The sequence below is a fragment of the Phymastichus coffea genome, unplaced genomic scaffold, assembly GCF_024137745.1.
Source record: "Phymastichus coffea isolate CEN01 unplaced genomic scaffold, Cenicafe_Pcof_1.1 PCOF00019, whole genome shotgun sequence".
Taxonomy (NCBI): domain Eukaryota; kingdom Metazoa; phylum Arthropoda; class Insecta; order Hymenoptera; family Eulophidae; genus Phymastichus; species Phymastichus coffea.
This window is the reverse complement of record NW_026706830.1, coordinates 3,501,291-3,524,338: the sequence shown is the minus strand read 5'-3', so window position 1 is coordinate 3,524,338 and position 23,048 is coordinate 3,501,291. Positions and strand designations below refer to the sequence as shown.

Below are 23,048 nucleotides of genomic sequence, written 5' to 3'. Positions count from 1 at the left end.
ATTGGCATCTGTTTCAATTCCCAATGTCCTTTGTGGGTACTGAATGCTGTTCGTTCGCGGTGCTCTGGTAATACAGGGACCTGATAAAAACCGCTAAAAAGGTCAAACGCGCTAAAGTATCTTATTTCTCCTAATTGATCTAAGATTTCATCTATTGAGGGTAGCGGATAGTTGTCGTGGAGTGTATATTCATTTAATTTCCGAAATTCAATTACTACTCTATACTTCTGTACCCCTGAGGCATCCATTTTCTTAGGTACACACCATACGGGCGAAAGGAAGGGCGAATTTGACTTCACTATTACTCCTCTTTCTTCAAGGTCCGTTATTTGTTTATCAATTTCTTTATGTAATACCATCGGGTGTCGATATAGTTTTGAACTGATAGGCTGAGCTGTAGTTAAATCTATTCGGTGATATACGTCATCGAGTGAAGGGGCGGCATCTCCTTCAAGTTGAAATATATCCGAGAAAGCTCTAACAAGTGTTAAGATAGCATTGGCTTGTTCTTGCGGCAGGTGTGAAACCCGTGTATTTTCAGGTATAAGTTTGTCCCTATCCTGCGTTGCATAGATATTACTTTCTTGAGAATAGAACTGTTGTAGAAGCACTTTCCTCTGGTCGTTAGGAATGTTATTGTTTAATATTGAAATGTTTTCTTTGAATTGTTCTATGTGTAAGTCAGTGTATATGGTATATTGACTTGTTTCTTTGAATGATTTATGCAACTTAATTTCGCTTTTCCATCCCTTACGTTATAAATTGCAGGCGTTACTATGTTTTTTTGATCTGTAATGATATAATCTCCGTCCGGCTCATTAATTTTGACAGTAAGAATATTTATTCCAGGTTGAAGCGGTGTGAGTTCTCTATTAAACTTAAAACTTAATATGTTTTTGTGTTCGTCTTTGATTTCTATTATTTCGTCTGTAGTGTTTATTATAGCCTGATAGTTTTTGAGCCAATCTCTGCCTAAAAGTCCGTCGGCGTCAAGCGGAAATGAGTCTGCAGCTACATTGTAAATAAAGTCCTTTCTGAAAGTTTTGAATTTGCATTGGCCGTACATTGTATGTGGTCCATTCACTATTTGAATTGTTTTTCTCTCATGCATCGGCTGTTTAATGGGATTACAAGTTTTTTTATCCAGTACTGAGTCTTTGATTATTGAGAGGCCTGCTCCGGTGTCTACTAAAAATTTTAATATTCGTCTTCTTGTGCCTGTTGGCTTAAGCCATAGGTGCCAGTGTCGTCCATTTGAGGGATATATTGCGTCTGCATGTCGTTCCAAAAGCATTGTGGCGGGTCGTCCTCGGTCCATGAGGCGTTCTCTTCTTTCATCAAATGTTGACTTGAGGCTGGTCTCGGAAAATTTTTGCCTTGTACATTTTTTAATCTATAACAATTAGATTTATCATGGCCATATACTCCACAGTGTGAGCACGTGGGCTTCGGAGGCCTATCTTGTTTCTCGAACGTAACCTTTGGAGGCGTTCTATCGCGAGATTGGTAGCGGTCTGTTGACTGTTCTCGTGAGCTACTATGATGATTGTCTTCCCTTTTATCACTATAATATCTTTCCCTTGGTGCTGAGTCGTATCTATCCTTGGAGTAGTGTTTATTTGGGCGCGCATACCTGTCTTTAGGCCGACTTTCTCTTTTCTCTCGCTCTTTTCTTTGATCGGCGTATTCGTACGTAGCATCGATACGATTTTTAGCGCGTAGCCTATCATCTTCATTTCTCCGTTATTCTTCATACATGGCTTGTTGATATGCTATAAGAAGAGTGTGCGGATTTTTTTGTTGGACGGCGAGTCGTAATCCCTCTGGGTATAATCCGCGTACAAATTTTTCTATCGTTTTGTTGGACTCATAAACGCGATGCATTTCTTTATAATCGCCACCTTCTCCGTCTATTGCAACTTGTATTCGCATGTTTATATTATTATAGTGATATACATAATTTTTTACAGGCTCGCCGGAGTTTTGCCTCATAGCATTTCTGATTTCAGACAGTTGATCGTATTCAAGCTCTAACTTGCCAAAGTGTGTTTCTAAGCATTCTTTCAGTTGCACGGCAGTGGTTACCTGGTGTCTTTCTACTACCTGTTGGGCTCTTCCTTTTAATTTTGATGCACAAACTTTCCTAATTAGTGCAGAAATTGCTGGATCAGAGTCTAATTGCCTACTTGTTCTTATAATTTGATCTATAAATGCAGATACGTCAGTTGATCCGTCGTACTCCCTTATTTCAGTCAACAATTCACGAATAAATTGATGATCTTCCCGTCGAAGCATTCCTGTGTAAACATGTAGTCGCGTGGACGTATCTTGCCCCGTAGAAATATTATTTGAAGGCAAAGGCGGCTCAGCTGCTGAATTTCCCTGCTGTCTTCGCGCTGCCGGTATTATTACTTCATCCTTCCGTATACTTTGCATAAGCTCGTTGAGTTGTTTCGATAGATTGTCAATTTGCACCTGCTGTCGTTCATTTTTTTCACGTTGTAACAAAAGCTCCTTCCTCAGCTGTGATTCTTTATCTGATTCGGTGATATCTTCGCTTGAGCTTATTTTCTTCGTGAATTTACTAAGAGCATCCATTTTTGAAGGTCGTAAGTAAATGTTTGAATGTCGCTGATTATCGTGTGAGTGGTCAGTTACGTCTGTTAAGGATTGTGTTCCGGAAGTTTTGTCAGAGTCTGTACTCTCGTTATCGACAGTTCGATAGTTACAAAAAGTATCGCGACCTAGCATATAAGTCTAACCTATTTTTCAAGCGCGAGTGTAGTGATGTGAATGTACACGTGTGAAAGCTTATTAATTACGACTGCTTTTATGATTGAAAGGTAAATAACCTCACTGATACGACAGACAAAGTGGGGCCAACTTTCTCTGTAATATCTCAATCATAGACTTCAGTTTACAAAATATAACGCGGCGCAATAAGTTCTTTACTTTTTGAACTTATTAAAATTTATTTTTGCGTACCTTGAGTCCTTTGGACCTCCCTGTTGGGCCGTAAAAACGGTAGCACTGAATATATCCGTGAGCACAACGTGCGCTGAAGTTGAGCTGCTCCCCTGGCAACTGCGAGACTCCTGAATCAGCAACGATTTGTGCGTGTAGGCTGATGAACGATGTCGGCTGCTTCTCTGAGAACTGCTGCACCAATCAATATCAGCCGAGAATGTGCGTTCGGACCGTCCTTTTCTCTGGGAACTGAGTGATAATCCGGAGTCGAGCGATCTCTATGCTGCCTCTTGACTAAACGGTCCGATTATACTACTGGTAGTTTTTTTTCTAACCGTTTATTCTTTATTCCACCCTTGCTGCCACCAAATGTCATCCAATTTTGATGATTGTCACGGCAAGTTTTACACGCTGCGGTAGCGATGGTCGAGTTATAAGGCGCGTGTGGGTACTTGCAGGAATCTAGGCGTCGAAGTCGGCAGTTATATAATAATACTTTTTATTATAAAGTGACAGAGCTCCAGAGAGATGTCTTTACAAGGCGAAATCGTGTACAGGACTGACTGCGCTTGTCCCTCTCAGGGGCTCACAAACTTAAGATAAGTCCCTACCACTTCCTTCAGGAATAAGTATATCCTGGGAACTAAGAGAGTCATATAGCTTAATTGTTTATTTAGGTTTGCAGCTGTCTATGTTCTATTTCATTTCTGGTCTATCATGTATTTACCGAGTACAGTTTGTTTGTTTCGGCCTATCTTATGTCTTCTACTTCAGTCGGCCCGCGTGTGCAACGAATACGCGTGTATGACATATGTTCTTAGCTACAGGAGATAACTATATTATTTTATTATTAGGTCGCATGACACATATGAATAATGAAGAAAAAGTCTATATTACAAAGTTAGTCGATGATACAAGAAACCCTGCAGCGTATAATAACAACCAACAAAGAAAAAGAAGAAGTATTTAAGTTTTACTCTATGACTTACTCTGTGACTTTTACTCTGTGATCTACTATAAATTTAAGGTTCATTCATTCAATCAAAGTTTTAATTAAATACTTTTACTTTGTGAATTTTACTCTGTGATCTACTATAAATTTTTAATAATAAAGTTCATTCATTCAATCAAAGCTTTCATTAAAGTCTATATTGATTTCCTCTTGAAAGTTAGCATGTAGAATAAGAACAATATTGTAAAAGAAAATTTGTACATCAAACGTGTGGTAAGCTAAAAAATTACAATTTGAATCATAATTATAAATTATTAAATCTTTTACATTGGTAGGACAAGCATTTGGTTAAACTCATAATCTTAAAGTACACAACATCGTTCATAATGGATACAAACTAATTATTAAATCTTTTACATTGGTAGGACAAGCATTTGGTTAAGCTCATAATCTTGAAGTACACAACATCGTTCATATTGGATACAAAATATATAATTGTAACATTTGTGGCAAAACTTTTGCCAGAAAAGATGAGAATTAGAGATCATGTCATGAATTAACACGTACAAGAAAACAACCTTACCAATGTGTTTGTTTGTAGGGCAACATTTATGTTAGTACTGAAAGGTTTTTGGTACATTTATAACATTTATAATATAGCACATTATTTTCTGAGCATAATTTTCTATCGTTAAATTTTGCAGTCAAAGGTTCAATTTACAGTCACATAAAAGAGCAACCCATTGCAATGATAAACAATGTAAATGCAATGATTGTGACAAAGGTTTAAAAAAAAAAAAAAATTATGCATACGAGTAGGTTTGTGAAAAAGCTTTTATTAGCAGGGATAATCAATGTACTCATTAATCTGGTTCAAACATTCAGTCTACTTTATTTTATGCATAAGCCATTACTTTATACTCATATGCAAGCTCAAGTAAATATCAATGTACGCATTGATCTGGTTCAAACATTCAGTCTACTTTATATTAATCTATCAAGGGTCGCGGTAGTGACCTGCGGCATGAATGGCCGAAGTTTTCAACTTTATGAATTTTGTATAAACATTTTTCTATCGATAAGATGCAGAATATTCAATTAAAATATAAAATAAAGATGTCAAGAACATAATTCATTTTTTGTATATTACAACAATAAAAAATTACAGGTATATCTCGAATGCTGGAATTCGCTGCTAAGCTGCGCGGTGCTACAAAAAAAAGAACTTTGCTACTGGTACCAAAATCGAAAGTAAGTAAAGTTAATTAGGTTAGAGTGGCATAAACTTTTCTTTCAGAAGAATTTTTTTTTTAACATTAAATAAATTCTATTATGTGTTAGTTAGTTAATTTATTTACAACTTATATGTTACATTACTTTACATCTCTTATATTACTATTTGTGTCTCGTATCCAGTTTGTGTAGTTGATTATGTATGTGTGTGTGTGCGTGTGTGTGTGTGCGCGTGCGTGTGTGTGTGTATATGTTGTGTAAATATGTGCCTTTGTAGGTGTGTCTGCAACTCTTGTGGCCTCGTCTTCTACGCCTGCCTGTTCCTCTTTTCTTCTCATTTTTCTTCTGATTACTCTTCTCTTCCTCTTTCTCTCTCCAAGATCTGCTTTTTCCTCTCTTCTGTTTTTCTCTTTCTTGCATATTTTCTTTTGCCTTTTCACCTTTGCCTTTCCTTTGCTTTTGCTCTCATTCTTGCTAATCATTTCCTCTATCTTTCTCGTTATTAAGGCATTGACACCTTTTTCTTGTTTCCTATTGCTCCCTCTGCCTTTCCTTTCCTCAACCTCACTTATTTTTCCTTAGTATCTTATAATTTGCCTTTTTCTTTCTCTTCTTCGAATCTTCTTCTTTACCATTTTGCTCCGTCCTCCAATACTGCTTTCTCTCGCTTATGTAGTTGCTGTTACTTGTGCTTGTGTGTGTGTGTGTGCATGAGTATGTTTATGATTGCGCGTATGTTTGTGTTTTGTGTGTGTGTGTGTATGTGTGTGTGTGTCGATGTGTCTGCGAGTCTTGCTTCTCTGTCTTCTGTTTCCGTCTCTCCTGAGGGTTTTGTAGCTTCGTCTTCTTGCTTTTCTTTTTCTTTCTTCTCTTCATTTCTTCTTCTTTTCCATTTCAACACCATCATCCACGCTATCTTTTCTTTGCTTCCTATTATTATTTTTTCCCATTCTTCCCCTTCCATTCTGCTTTTTTCACATTTTTCTACTATGTGCTTCCAATTTTCTTCCTCTTTCATACACATTCTGCATCTCTTATTTTCTTCTTTTTCCCAATACTTGCTTCCTCTCGTTTCATTACCTAGCCTAAACCTTTCCCTTATTTGCAGGCCTTTTATTCTTCCCTCTCCTTGAATTTCCTTTAACCTATACCTTTTCATTTCTTCTTTCAGCTCTTTCCACTCGTTTATGTATCTTGATTTTTCTAGCTTTTCTTCTAGTTCTTTTTCATCTTTTTTCTTCAGCTCATCTCTTATTTCTTCCCAAAACTCTTCCCTCATTTCATCTCCCTCTTCTCTCTCTCTGTAAATTTTACTTTTTTCCAGCCTTTCCTCTCTCTCCTCCTTCTTACCCTTTTTATCTTTTTCATTTCTTTCCCTTTTCTTTAGTTCTCTCCATGATTCTTTTCTTATTAAGCCATCTATTTCTTCTCTTATGTTGTTTTCATACTTCATTGCTCTTTCTAATGCTGTTTCTTTCATTTCTTGTCTTCCTGTTTCCCATCGTATTAGGTAACTTGGCGTGTTTCTATCTAATCCAGAAACCCACTTTATGTATTTTAGTTGTAGTCTTTCTATTTCATCATATCTCTTCCATCCCCAGATTTCTGCTCCATACATAATCACGCTTTTCGCCAGAGCATCGAACAGATTCATCCTTAGCTCCCAGTTTTCTCTAAATAGCTTTTCTCCTAGCCCCCATAACTTTCCAAGTCCCATATTTATTTTCCCTTCTACCTTCTTTATCTGCTTTTTGTTTCCGTTATTTCTGCTTATCACATATCCTAAGTAGTTGTACTCTTTCACCATCTCTATCTTCTCATCTTCCCATTCGAATTCTTCTTCCTTCCCCCTTCCTCCTCCTCTCCTGCATTTCATCATCTTTGATTTTCCTACATTTAACTCTAATCCCCTTTCTTCCAGGTATCTTTTTAATTTTTTCAGCATTACTTTCATTCCACTTTCACTCTTTGCCATCATCACTATATCATCTGCGTATCCTAATGTCCATATTTTCTTCCTTCCTATCACTACCCCTCCTTCCTACACCTGCTTGATCTTCCCTTCCAGGTCGGCGAAGGCAAGATTAAATAGCGTGGTGCTCAAAGGGCACCCTTGCCTTACGCCTTTGAAAGTCTCAAACTCCCCAATTATTTCTCCTCCAACTTTTACTTTACTCCCTGTTTTCTTGTATATTTCTTCTATTCTTTTCCTAATTTTTCTATTTATCCCTTTCTCTTTCATTGTTTCCCATATTTTCTTCCTCTTTATTTTATCAAAAGCGGCCTTCATGTCTGCAAAGAATACGAACAGTTTTCCTCCTTTTTCCCTTATTTCCTTCCCTATTATTGTTTTTAATATAAATATCGCGTCCATTGTTCCTCTTTTCTTCCTAAATCCCATCTGCGTATCACTTAGCGTTTCTTTAGCTTCTAGTTCTCTTTCCAGCTTTTTTCTCAGTATTTCCGCATATATTTTATATCCCGTGTCCATCAGCGTTATTCCTCTATAGTTTCCTACTTCTTCTTTCCTCCCTTTCTTATATATTGGTACTATTATTCCCTTTCTCCATTCTTCCGGATATCCTGCTCCGTTCCATATTCCATTTAAGCATTTTGTCATATCTTTTATCAAGCCTTCCGTGCCTTCCACCCAAGCTTCATTTGCTATAGCATCTTCTCCTGTCGCCTTTTTCTTTTTCATTTTTCTTATTACCTCTTTTACTTCTCTTTCTTTGATTTCTTCACCTTCCTCTCCTTCGCTGTCTTCGGTTTCTTCCCCTTTACTTTCTTCCTGTTCTTTCTCTCCCAGTTGTTCCTTGAAGTGCTTTATCCATTCTTCTTTTCCTATATTTTCATCTAATCCAATTCTTTTCTTCCTATTGCTATTCACTTTATCCCAGAATTTTCTTCTCGTCTTATCTGTTCTTATTTCTTCTGCCAATCTTTTCCCTTCCTCTTCTTTTGCTTTTCTTATTTCCTCTCTGTATTCTCTCTTTGCTTCTAAATATTTGCTTCTGTCTCCTTCCCCCTTTCTTACCTTATTTAACTCTGCCATCACCCTATCCCTTTTTGCCTTACATTCTTTTCTCCACCAGCTTTTTTTTGATCCTTTTTTTTCCTTATCTTCTTTTTTACAACTGCGTTCTTCACTCTATTTTTTATATCTTTCCATTTATCTGTTCCCTCTATTGCATCTATCCATCTCTGATACTCCCTTATACCTTCTTCACTCCAGTCGTCTATCATTCTTTCTTCCACTTCTTTTCTTTCTTACGCTATTTTGTCTCCCGATTCCACCACTATTGGTAAGTGGTCCGACTTTACCCTCTCCTTTATTTGAACCTTTTTTATCGCCTCATCACCTTCCTCGTTACCTACTACATAGTCTATCGTTGACATTCCTCTCACTCCTATATATGTTATTTCTCCCTCTTCATCTCCTTCTTTTCTCCCATTCGTTATCACTAAGCCCATTTGTCCTAGCCATTTTTTCATTTCTTCTCCCTCTGCGTTTAACACTTTATCCTTGGCCTTAATTTCTTCTAGTTTTTCTTCTGTCTCCCATTTCCTTCCTTCGGTTCCTGTTCTTGCGTTGAAGTCTCCTCCTATAATTATTGTTTTTCCTCTGTTCTCTTCTATCTCTTCACTTAGGTATTCATAGTTTTCCTTCTTCTCATGTTGCATATACACCGATGCTATCATGTATTCCTTCCTTCCGATCTTTATTTCTCCTACTATTACCTCACTTGTCCTTTCTTTCTTCCATTCAACCTTATTCATCCCTTTCCTCTCTCTTACCGCCATTATTCCTCCCTCTATTTCTCTCCCTCTTCTTCCGTCTCTTCTTGAATCTCTCCACTCTATACTGTACCCTTTCAGTTGTTTCTCCACACCAGTTCTTGTCCCTTGCCTCTTCTCCCAGGTTTCCGTTAGCCCTATTATGTCGAATTCCCTAACATATTCCCAGTCATCTTCCTCCATGCTCCTCACCCCCGCCACGTTCCAGAATAGTATTTTTACTGCCTTCCTCCCCCCCCTCTCCCGTCTCTTCTCTCTCTCTCCTTTATCCCTATTGCTTTCGAAACCCTTCCACCCCTTTTCCTACCATTTTTCCCTCTCTCTCGCTCCACCACCATTCTTCTTCTCTTTCTTCTCTTTCTCTTTCTCCCACCTTTCTTCTCTTCTTTTCCCCTCTGCCTCCATTCTTTCCATTTTTCCCATTATTTCTTTAAACATTTCTGTCCATTCTTTCCTTTCCTCCTCCCATACCTCCCTTAATTCCCTTATGTCTGTCCGTATCTTTTCCATTATTTCTTCTGCACCACTACTTTTTCCCCCTTCTCTTATCGTGTTGTCCAGTCCTTCTCCCCCCTCCCCGTCCATCTCGCTTCCCTCGCTCTCACTCTTGCATCTCTTTGCCTCCCTCATTTCTCCTCTAATATTCTCCCTCAGCCCCTCCCCGCTCTCTCTCCCCCTCGCCACCTTTACTCTTTTCTTCTTTTCCTCCTCTGGGCCTTTTTTATCCAACCTTTCACCTTTATCTCTTAATTTTTCTGTTGTCACAAATCTTTCCATCCTATCTCGTACGCCTTAATTCGATTCTCTATAACTACCCGTGATCCCACCTTTATTCCCTGTCTTACCTTTTCTGTCTCTGCCTTTACTTCTTACCGCCCCTCCTCTCTGCTTGTCTTTCCCGCTTTCTGGTTTTCTCTCTTAACCTCAACTTTATTTTTTTTCTTTATTCCTCTCTCTCTGCTTTTTCCTGCTCCTCTCCTGGCCTCTCTCTCTCCTCTCCACTTCTCCTCCACCTCCACGCTCTTTTCACCTCTATTTCTCTTCTCAAACACCTTTCCTCTTTGACTTTCTCGTCAAAACTCGCGCTCACATCCAAGACACGTCCACACTTCCCTCAAGTGAAATCTAACCTCAAATTCTATTATGTGTATGGTAAAGTTTGTGATGCATAAATGGCGTAGGATTCAATTGCTTTAAGTTATTTTATAAACATTTTTCATTTAATTACATTGAATAAATTTTTTTTTTCCAGATTATTCATCAGACAACCGTCTATAAGCACCTGTATTGTGCTTGTTTACGCTTATATCCAGCACCTGTCTGCGCTTATATCCAGCGCCTGTGTGTACTTATGTCATTAATTTCTATACATGAACATGTATAAAATATGTAATTAAAATATAATATTTTATTACAAAAAATATAACAATTTTTGTTATTTTATTTTATATTTACCTTAAAATATATATATATAATATAAAATAGATTATGACTAAGCCAAATGCAATCTATCGTTATAAAATTAGTGAAGCTGATAAAAAACTAATTTTAGATGGATCAAAATTGAAAGATAACCACATTGATCTATTTCACTCTATTTTGCATATACATTCTCAAAAATCCTATCCTATTATTCAACCTAGAAGTACGTTATCTCTGCAGAATATCATGCTAGCTTCAGGTCGCGAGTGGCTTAAACTAATTCCCTGCGTCTCGGTACATAAACAAATATTGCACAGCTGTAATGATTTATGTAAAAACTGTGTAGGTGGTCACTGGATTGCTTGTTATTATGATACGCATTTTATTCATATAAATTTACGATTCGTGCAATTTCAATCAATTACATATTTGCCATGAACAATTTTTAATTCAATTATTTCCCTATTTAACTAAAAAAGGAAGAATAGATAAAGAGAAGCTAATTTTTGAAAGTGTGCAATATCAAAGAAATAATAATGATTGTGGTATTTTAGCAATAGCATTTGCTACATCCGTTTTTTTAGGACAAAATCCTTCAAAAATTAATTATGATTATGCAAAAATGAGAAGTCATGTTTACAATATGTTTCAAAGTCATAATTTGATACCTTTTCCATTGCTTACAAACATTTGTTCAGCATTCAGTAAAGGTAATTCACACAATTTGGATAAATCTGTTATTACCAATAAGAGATACCAAATTGAAATAGAACATTCCTATGTTAAACTAAACGGGATAATGAATCAGATGAATAAGAATAATAATAATCAAATGCAACTAGAAAGTCATTCAAAATCAATGTATACTGATGTTTGGAAATTCGTATGGTTTCTTGTTATGTAAATGCATCGATACAAAGTTTATTAAATTGTGTATCAATCAGAAGAAACCTGGATAATAACCCTCAAGATAAATTGTCTATAATAATAGCACAATATAAGTTGAAACGTGACAATGGTACTGATTACGTCGACGTAATGAGTTTAAGATCTTTCGTTAATATTATGTACCGAGAACGTATTCAACAAGATGTACCAGAGTTCATCAGTCATCTTCTTAGCAAATCCGAAACGTTACGGCCTTTAATTGAGCATATGCTCCGTCGGTTTTTTACATGTAAGAAATGTAATCAAGTGAAGTATCTTGAAATGTACAGTAATAATATTTTACTCCTGCACTTACCAAAAAATAAATTTGCTTGTTCATTACAATATTTAATTGACATAAATTTAAGTGCCTCTGTGGCCACTGATATACAATGCACGTTTTGTAAAAATGGATTATTTTATGAGTCGATAAATTTTAGTACTAATAATGAAATTATAGTAATGCAATTACAGCTTGTTGAATCACGTGAAGCGGAAGATATGAAAATAAACAATTTTTTACTTCATGATATTGCAAAATATGTTCGTATTAATAACAAAGATTATTTCGTTAGTAGTTTAATAGTTCACGAAGGAAATACGATTAATAGTGGACACTATTTTAATATGTTACGACAAGATAAACGTTGGATCTCGGTTAATGATTCAAATGTTGAAGAAATATCTCTTCCTGATTATGTAACAAATGCTTATGTTCTTTTTTTACAAGTTAAACAAGATGCAGAGTATTTGTACACACCCTTGATGCAGCGAAAATGTACATTATCTGACGTCATGATTTCAACCGACATAAATAATACTATGAACTCACCAGTAAAAAATACAGAAAAATATATCTTTATTAACAAAACATTTTTTTTAGGTTCAGGTGATAAAACTGTATTTCAAAGTCGATCGATTAAAAGAAAATTGATACAATAAATGGAGAGTCATTGACCATGCCATCAAAAAAAGTTAAAATAATTACTGAAATAAAAAAATATTCATCTCAACATGAATACAGTCCTAAAAATTATGATAGAAAAAATAAAGAAAAAATAATTGCACAAAAGCACAATTATTATAGAAAGAATAAAGAAAAAATAAATGCACAAAAGCAAAATTATTGTAGAAAAAATAAAGAAAAAATAAGTGCATATAATAAAAAATATTATACAAAGAAGAGAGATAAGCTAGTAGAATATGGCAAGCAATATTTAAAAAAAAATAAAGATAAACGCATCGCATATAACAAGAATTATTATGTTACAAATAAAAGTAAAATATTAATAGATCGAAAAGATAATTACAATCTGAATCGAGAAAAATTACTGATAAATGCTAAACATAAATACGCTTTGAAGATAAAGAAAAAATATTTCGTAATAAATATTAAGCTCAATATGAGAAAACTTATTCAGCTGAAAAATAATTCTGTGCAAAAAATTATGCCTTTTATACCCGTAAATTCCACGATCGAAGATAGAATTAGAGCTGAACACATAGTTACCCGAGTGATCGCTGCAAGAGATAGGATTATATCAGAAACCAAATACAAATTGAAAACCTAAAAAAATAAAGCGAGTGTCGGTTTAAATCGATTAGGGGATATGAGTATTACTAACGATACCATTAACAATGCTATCTCAGCTTTGTGTGGAACGTCGATGCATACTTCCAAATCAGAATCATACTTTTTCGATGCAATTTATGATTTTGGTAAGGGATTACTTGTGACTGATTCAAATAAAATAAATGTTATAGTGATGAATGAAAATGGACAGTCAAACAAATATCATGCTATTACTTGAGGGTACAAAAAACCCAAAAAGTTGGTTATGTAATCAGTATTGTAAATTACCTGATATCCATACCATAATAGAAATAAAAGTTCTTTTAGAAAAATTAATCGAGTTGAGTTATGCTGACGCTTATGATTTTTTGAAAAATATTGACGTATGCAGTTTTGAATCTGGTCATTCTAAGAAACTCGGTCATCCTATTGTGTGTCATATAGGAATTTTCTTATGCAGTTCGATATTTTTAAAACTTCGCTCTGTAGCTTGCCATTTTCCTTTTTTACGCATAATTAGAGATATAATTTATGCGTTGCAAAAGTGTTACAACAATATTGAATAGGTAAATGAAGCTTTAAATAATGGTGATTTAGACAAATTGAATGACATCATATCAAAAAATTCATCGGCCTTAGTTTTTCCATGCCAAAATACCGATGACATTTCTTTGAATGAAAATGAAATTTTACAGAAACTTCATGAGGGTGTCAAAATTTATTACAAAATTTTAGAAAATCTTCCTGTGAATGCGTGTGTTTCCTGTGAATGATTATGTTATGAAAAAAGTCTAGTACTAGTTAAAAATTACGAACCAAAGATTGCATTTGAATTACTAGAAATTGCAACTAGTGCTTGGCAGAAATTAATCCAATATTATGAAATGTGACGGTAAACGTCAAATTAGCGCTGATAACCTAACTTAATTGCTGCCTGGGATGGCAGCACCTACCGGGGGGACGAAATACGTAACGAAGGAATTCGGCGCGCGAGCAGACGGAACGCGCGCGATTGAAACCGAACTAGTGAAGCTTTGACCATCATTGTGTTCGCCCGCTTTTCTTTCCGCTATCGCCGATCTTCGTGCCGTTAACGCCAACACGATAAGAGAAGAACATACAGATCAGTGCCAGCTAGCTGTGACCCCTGTTGCCAAGGCGCCGCACGTCTGCAGAAGGGAGGGACCCGAGCCGACGAAGGAGAGTGTGTGAGGTTTCGCCATCGAGGGCGAAACCGTGTGCGCGCGAATTCGCGACCGGCGAAAATAAACAAAACAGTTCCGCGCAGTGCGACTACTTTTCGTCCGCTCCGTACGCCTGCAATAATAAGGTAAGCTGGCCAACTTAATCTCGCGATCACGGTTGCATGTTTAATAATTAATTTCCGACATTCGAAGCGTGCATGTAGCGGCTCCAATAACAAAGAGCAGCGAGCGTCCCGACAATACGTGTTGTCGATGAGCGAGCGTCGATGTAAACAAACGCGCGGGCCGGCCTTATGTAGTATTTGAGAATAATAAAAGGTTCTGTTCGTATTACTAACAAGTGTTTTTCGACTCGCTTACTTCTTTTGCTTTCACTCACTTTCTTATAGGTTAATTAGAACTACTGGCTGACTGACGCCTGTCTCCACATGCTCTCCGGACTACATTTTGAGCATAGATTATTACGTTCGCCCTTTCAACACAGTCGCGCGAATAAAAATATAACTAAACGGTGATACCCCGTTACAGAAAATAATAATTCAATAGAAATATTTAATAATGGTAAGATTTGCAAGAATTGTTTAAGGAAGTTTAAAAATAATACTATACCTTCAACATGTCTTCTAAATAATCTGTGGTTTAAACTTATTCCGGATGAATTAAAATGTTTGAATATGTATGAAAAAATTTTAATTCAGCGTGCAAAAGCATTTCAGGTTATACAAAAAAAGGTACTGTTATGAAAAAAAATATACCTCATTACGCGCGCCATGACAAACTCGTGGGGAAAGTATTTCATTTACTTTTACTTTTGGAAGAAACACTAAAAAAATTGTGTAAAGAAACTGATCCATTAAACACTGACCATGAGTTATATATATTAGTCAGAAGTATTCCTACTAATGTAACGGTCCTATTTATGAGCTATTTATTAAATGACTGCAACTAGTCTAACGTATTTATCTGTTTAGTCAAAACAATACATTAAGCGGCGCTTCCTCACTGTTTACGCGACTGTATACAAATAAGAGTCGAATCAAAATAAACAGCGTGACGTCACAAAATAATAGACATAGATATAATGATTCATGATATTAAGAAAAATATGTTAATTATAGATAATTTTAATATAACAAAGTATCGATTATATAGATTTTAACATGTAGATTCATAATATCATAACAAAAATCTCATTCAATTATAAATTAATAATGAATATCAATATGCAAAGTTGATTTATTTATTAACATATGAAATATTAGAAAAATATAAATAATTTATATGCAAAATGAATAAGCATAGAGCATGAGTAAGAATTGGTTTCATTAATAACAGCTGAATAATAACTGTTATTAATAAATAAACAATTAATAATTTATTTAAACAATAAGCTGTATATAGAACGAAAATATTAAGTTAATACTTGATAATGATAACTTTATGATTTCGAAATCTTAGATAATTAATCTAATAATTGCATATTAAGATTAGAAAAATCCGTTACAAATATGAAAAATTAGTCATAATTCAAATGTTATTAATTAATTTAAATAATTAATTTTGGAGAATACTTCCAAAATTAATCAATTATAAAGTAATATGAAAATTTAATAATTTTCTATTGTAAATATTGTAATATCATGTTAATTAACTTTATTAGTTAATAACTTTTGACGACACTATTGGCGATAATTACATATTGTATAAAATCAACAAATAACTAATTCTGTAAAGTTTACATGTTTTAAAAACTTAATATTAATGGTTATTTACTTGTAAATTAAGAAAAATCATTTCTCAAAATTCGCGAATGTCTCTCAAATTTTCGATGAAATCTTTCCTGCAAAAATAAGCGGGAAAATCTGTGTATAAATAGGCCCACCTTTGCACAGGCTAGCATTCACTTCTAGCCTTGCAAGGTGAGCGCATGAGTCTGAATAAACTTGGATCAATACCTAAGTTCTTTCTCTCATTGTGATTAACTAAGCAAGACTATCCTTTCCTTATAATTTGAGCTCGACTTATAGAACCCACACAGCATGAATTAATTCTAAAATAATTCAAAATTAATTCATGAAATAATATAATTATTTTAGAATTAATTCAATGAATTAATTCTGTATTAATTTTATGTCCGTTTTTTTTCCTTCAGAAATATAACGAATATTATTACTACATTAATTGACTAAAAAAATTTTCAAATATTACATGCATTTTAGAAGAATTATTTTATAAAATATTAACGTAATAGTTTTGAAATTATTACAGTTAGAATATTTTGAATTGTTTAAAAATTAATTTTCAAAATGATATTGAAGAAATAAAAAGCGGACATAAAATTAATACAGAATTGATTCACTGAAATAATTTCCAAATATTACATGCTGTAACGGTTATGATTTACCTAAATAATAAATCGGTGCTCGTTAACAAAATAAGTCACCGTCACTCCCACGTTGCGAAGCTAACCGCCGCTTCGTTGGAGGAAGACTTACCTCCCGGCTGTGGTGCCGACGGCTTCGTCGGATGCGTGCTCGACGTACTGCTTGCGTGGGGGAGTCGGTGGGTTCGGATAGCTGGGCAGAGGAGATACGTGTGCTTCTGCCCACGTCAGTAAACAAGGCGGCCGATTAATTGCAGACACCTTTTATTCGTCTAGCGGTTTGCTTACATCCCGTAGAGAAAGAGGCCGAGAGCTTTACTCAGTGATGCGTCGCTGCGTCGCGCAACGACGACACGCTAGGTTTTACCGCGAGAGAGAGAGAGAGAGAGAGAGAGAGGTATAAACGGACCGATCCTCGCACGCTTAATAAAACATAATCTTCTCGTAGATAATTGTACGCCGGTGAGATTACTCACTCCTTCTCGTTGTAGTCCCGCGCAAAACCTCTATCAACTCTTCGGTTGCCGGCCCCGTGCGCTGGCTTTCGTCGCCCAGGAGGTGCTTTCTTCTCTCTCCTCGAATTCCTTCAGCACTCGTTGAAGCTTTCGTGACTTGGGCGACGGTACTCACTCTTGGCGCACTTAACTTGATGCACCTATTGGATCCAGTTTCCAATCCTCGTACTTTTGCACTCCTTAGCTCTCTTTTCTTCTAATTCCCAGTTTCCTTTCTTTTTACTGATCCTCTCGATAAGCCGGTTCACACGTGAATGTCGCTCGCGCCTACCCCCACCCCTCACGGTCCTCTCTCTGTTCTCTCCGCTCGCGCACGGTTTTCTGCGCAGCTGGCCCGCGCACGACACGCGCTGGCCCTCTATTAAGTTGATTTTTCCCTTAAGAAGTGTCTACACGGGATCCGTCCTCGGATCCGTGGACGGATCCGTCCCCGTCCAAATTTTTATAGGCACACGCCATCTTCATAACTTCAAGTTCAGTGGTGAGTTTCAAATTTGATGTGAGAAACGCATCTATACAGTTCTTATATCCGTGATTTACAGCTCCAATTTTATTCAACGTGTAACGTATAAGTTGGTGAGTTCGTCCTCTTTTTCATTATACTGTAATACCGTAAACCGTAATTATAATTAATTATTTATACTTTTTGCCTTATCAAATTGCAAAATACATAATAGGTAGACCAATAGAATTTATATGAACAAATACTATTTGATTTCGGGGAAGGTATATTGCAAGGTGTAGTCAAGTTTGCTGATTTTACAATTGAAAATAATTTTAGAAATACAGGCTAGAATGCAAAAGGCTGTAGATAATACAAAGCCTTCCTTAAGAATACAAAGATTTTATAGGGAAAAACAAGTGTGCGTTGAAAAAAATCATTTATAAAGACGAAAGATTTACAAATTATAACGTATGTTTATTTACAAAATTAGATTTGCATCTTCTATTAAATTTATTTTTGATGAAATTCTTGTAGATGATACATCAGGAAAATTACTTCCGAATAAATTGACTATACATAATTTGACTGATGATTGGCTAAAAGCTATTCAGGTGATTTGGAAAACTACCCACTTAAATGCAGAAAACAATTGTGATATAAAGTAATATTATTTTTATAACTATAAATTTATGATTTTTTATCAGATTGCAATAGCAAAGAATTTTTTTTTCTTTATCTGCAGTAAATCAATGTCGGATTGTTTTCAAGAAAGAGAAGAACTTTGATTGCGTTATCAAGTAGCTGTAATTAGAAATGCTATAAACGAACTTGGATGTAAAAAATTACCTTCTGGATATGACCTTTCAATGGAGGATTCATTTACTGAGCCAACAAAAACAAAGTAAATCAAATTAAAAATAAATTTTTTTCATTCACTATTAGTAATGCTACTGAACTATTATCCATAATAATTAATGTTAAGGAAAACTAAATGAATAATTAATCTCAATGTGCATTTAATAATGATATAAATCAGGATTAGGTTGCTGCAATTAATAATTACAATATTTATATCTTATATCTGATAATTTTTATTGTATTACAGATCAAAATTTACAAGAGGACAACATTTCTAACATTTCTAATAGTTTCTTTGGCTTCAACCCATAAACTTCTGTCTGATAAACAAGCATAATGCCATTGCTGAATCAAATCGTCTAAAGTAATAAGAATAGACATCTGTGAAAATAACAAATTTCGTAACGATGCCCTTAGTGACCTCAGAGGAGCGTTGATTATGTTTAACTGAGCTGGCCACATACTGCCATATAAATCACATCGCGATAAACTCCATCGATTTGTAAATGTATTGTTGGTTATTGGGTTGTCGTCTTCTATTGTTCCAAGAAATCTGCACTTGTAACCTCCAATCACTGTCTTTTGTTGAATGATTTTCTGCAACACTTCTTTATGGCTAATCTCATTATCCAATGTAATTATACCTTCGCTTTCATTGGAAAACCAAAAAATGAATCTCGAATAATTATTATTGCCCATATGAATTTCAATATTTCTAAACGCCACTGGTACAAAACGACGAAAATCGTTTTGTATAATATATTCAATCGTGAATTTCATCTTCTCGTTCAATCTTTCTTCATGGAATGGTTTGAATTCCATTATATTTTTTATTACTACCGTATTATTCATTATTATAATAACTTTGATCACCAGTTGAAAATTTATTCTTACAGCGACTGTAACTGTAGAATTGTAGGAAATGTAGACGCAAAGAATATTAACGACATGCTTGAACAAAGAAAAACAGAAATGTATATGTACCAATCTTGGCCACATATGGGGCGAAAACTGACACGTATATAACGTAAGCGGTAAAATAGTGGATACGTGTTATATTTTCTAATTTTTATTGATCAGTTTTTATTTTAAAAAGTGAATAACAATTTTTTTATTGTAAAACTTATTTCAATTTCGAAATAAAAGAAATTATTTCTCTAGTACATTTGTATTTTGATGATTCAGGAATATTATTAAATCCTATTTTGATTAAATTCATGAATCTTCTAATTTCTTGATTCTCATTACTCGTGTTCTTATCAAGATTTGCAAGATCATTTTCCAATTTTTTTATGGACTTCGTAGCTGTATCAATGGCATCGTCTAATGTTTCAATGTCATCATCTGATTTTCTTTTCCGACTAAATTTCCTCTTGTCGAATTTGTTTTCACCACTACTTGATGATAATTTCATCAAGGAGTCCATGTTATCAGAACAAATTTGAGGCATATGGCTTAAATACGGTTGTAACCAAAGCATTTCCTTGTACAATTCCCACGTAACTTCCACTTTCATATAAACAGGCAGCAAAACTGAAGCAATAATGAAATAAATTCGTGAAACATGTTACATTATTGCTTCAGTTTTGCTGCCTGTTTATATGAAAGTGGAAGTTACGTGGGAATTGTACAAGGAAATGCTTTGGTTACAACCGTATTTAAGCCATATGCCTCAAATTTGTTCTGATAACATGGACTCCTTGATGAAATTATCATCAAGTAGTGGTGAAAACAAATTCGACAAGAGGAAATTTAGTCGGAAAAGAAAATCAGATGATGACATTGAAACATTAGACGATGCCATTGATACAGCTACGAAGTCCATAAAAAAATTGGAAAATGATCTTGCAAATCTTGATAAGAACACGAGTAATGAGAATCAAGAAATTAGAAGATTCATGAATTTAATCAAAATAGGATTTAATAATATTCCTGAATCATCAAAATACAAATGTACTAGAGAAATAATTTCTTTTATTTCGAAATTGAAATAAGTTTTACAATAAAAAAATTGTTATTCACTTTTTAAAATAAAAACTGATCAATAAAAATTAGAAAATATAACACGTATCCACTATTTTACCGCTTACGTTATATACGTGTCAGTTTTCGCCCCATATGTGGCCAAGATTGGTACATATACATTTCTGTTTTTCTTTGTTCAAGCATGTCGTTAATATTCTTTGCGTCTACATTTCCTACAATTCTACAGTTACAGTCGCTGTAAGAATAAATTTTCAACTGGTGATCAAAGTTATTATAATAATGAATAATACGGTAGTAATAAAAAATATAATGGAATTCAAACCATTCCATGAAGAAAGATTGAACGAGAAGATGAAATTCACGATTGAATATATTATACAAAACGATTTTCGTCGTTTTGTACCAGTGGCGTTTAGAAATATTGAAATTCATATGGGCAATAATAATTATTCGAGATTCATTTTTTGGTTTTCCAATGAAAGCGAAGGTATAATTACATTGGATAATGAGATTAGCCATAAAGAAGTGTTGCAGAAAATCATTCAACAAAAGACAGTGATTGGAGGTTACAAGTGCAGATTTCTTGGAACAATAGAAGACGACAACCCAATAACCAACAATACATTTACAAATCGATGGAGTTTATCGCGATGTGATTTATATGGCAGTATGTGGCCAGCTCAGTTAAACATAATCAACGCTCCTCTGAGGTCACTAAGGGCATCGTTACGAAATTTGTTATTTTCACAGATGTCTATTCTTATTACTTTAGACGATTTGATTCAGCAATGGCATTATGCTTGTTTATCAGACAGAAGTTTATGGGTTGAAGCCAAAGAAACTATTAGAAATGTTAGAAATGTTGTCCTCTTGTAAATTTTGATCTGTAATACAATAAAAATTATCAGATATAAGATATAAATATTGTAATTATTAATTGCAGCAACCTAATCCTGATTTATATCATTATTAAATGCACATTGAGATTAATTATTCATTTAGTTTTCCTTAACATTAATTATTATGGATAATAGTTCAGTAGCATTACTAATAGTGAATGAAAAAAATTTATTTTTAATTTGATTTACTTTGTTTTTGTTGGCTCAGTAAATGAATCCTCCATTGAAAGGTCATATCCAGAAGGTAATTTTTTACATCCAAGTTCGTTTATAGCATTTCTAATTACAGCTACTTGATAACGCAATCAAAGTTCTTCTCTTTCTTGAAAACAATCCGACATTGATTTACTGCAGATAAAGAAAAAAAAATTCTTTGCTATTGCAATCTGATAAAAAATCATAAATTTATAGTTATAAAAATAATATTACTTTATATCACAATTGTTTTCTGCATTTAAGTGGGTAGTTTTCCAAATCACCTGAATAGCTTTTAGCCAATCATCAGTCAAATTATGTATAGTCAATTTATTCGGAAGTAATTTTCCTGATGTATCATCTACAAGAATTTCATCAAAAATAAATTTAATAGAAGATGCAAATCTAATTTTGTAAATAAACATACGTTATAATTTGTAAATCTTTCGTCTTTATAAATGATTTTTTTCAACGCACACTTGTTTTTCCCTATAAAATCTTTGTATTCTTAAGGAAGGCTTTGTATTATCTACAGCCTTTTGCATTCTAGCCTGTATTTCTAAAATTATTTTCAATTGTAAAATCAGCAAACTTGACTACACCTTGCAATATACCTTCCCCGAAATCAAATAGTATTTGTTCATATAAATTCTATTGGTCTACCTATTATGTATTTTGCAATTTGATAAGGCAAAAAGTATAAATAATTAATTATAATTACGGTTTACGGTATTACAGTATAATGAAAAAGAGGACGAACTCACCAACTTATACGTTACACGTTGAATAAAATTGGAGCTGTAAATCACGGATATAAGAACTGTATAGATGCGTTTCTCACATCAAATTTGAAACTCACCACTGAACTTGAAGTTATGAAGATAGCGTGTGCCTATAAAAATTTGGACGGGGACGGATCCGTCCACGGATCCGAGGACGGATCCCGTGTAGACACTCCCTTAACGAGCCGGCTCGTTACAATGCATTTTAGAAGAATTATTTTATGAAATATTATCATAATAATTTTGAAATCATCACAGTAAGAATGTTTTGAATTGTTTCAAAATTAATTTTCAAAGTGATACTTAAGTAATAAAAAGCTGGCGTAAAATTAATACAGAATTGATTCACTGAAATAATTTTAAAAGATTATATCCATTTCACAAGAATTATTTTATAAAATACTATCTAATTACTTTTAGAATTATTATAGAAAATATTTAAAATTATATAACACATCTAGATATACTATAAATAAATTATTTACTGAATATATAAGTAAAATTTTAAAAATTATTAAAAGTGCTTTATTTTATATAATTATGGAAGAATACGAAATAAAATAATTGATAAACGTACAGTATTTTATTTAATGTTTACTTTAATATTATCTAGTATATGGATATATATTAGATATACATTATAAATATTACATAAAGCAGATTTCTTATCGAATTTTCACATTGAATTTCTTTCAATTTTAACGAATAATAATAAAAAATGGAAGTGCTTAACGCAATGCTAGGGGTTTAAATAATCCTGAATTAAAATTCCCTTAAGGAGATATGAAACGCCCCTGATAACACCTCGAAGAAATTAAGATTTGGTGCTGCTTGACCAAATTTTGAAAGAACCACTCGATAGAATTGTGTGAAATTTGAACTGAGTAATTCTTGGACATATATCTACA

General features: G+C 34.1%; 1 protein-coding gene and 2 long non-coding RNA genes across 4 annotated transcripts in view; 1 reads left to right on the top strand and 2 right to left on the bottom strand.

Annotated features, from left to right (window-relative positions):
- LOC131675344 (disintegrin and metalloproteinase domain-containing protein 11) overlaps positions 1–23,048 on the bottom strand; it is a 2,271,363-nt gene that overhangs the window by 1,824,173 nt on the left and 424,142 nt on the right. The gene's annotated exons all lie outside the window — the stretch shown is intronic.
- On the top strand, positions 17,399–18,672 carry LOC131675328 (uncharacterized). Of its 2 annotated transcripts, XR_009303040.1 has the most exons (6): positions 17,444–17,456; positions 17,518–17,551; positions 17,653–17,888; positions 17,955–18,081; positions 18,163–18,321; positions 18,526–18,672. It is a non-coding gene; the product is annotated as an uncharacterized LOC131675328 (long non-coding RNA). The 2 variants fall into 2 exon arrangements; XR_009303039.1 differs by having other exon boundaries at positions 17,399–17,551.
- On the bottom strand, positions 21,002–22,151 carry LOC131675329 (uncharacterized). Its single transcript, XR_009303041.1, has 5 exons — positions 22,123–22,151; positions 21,786–22,021; positions 21,593–21,719; positions 21,353–21,511; positions 21,002–21,148 (listed from the first exon to the last, which is right to left on the bottom strand). It is a non-coding gene; the product is annotated as an uncharacterized LOC131675329 (long non-coding RNA).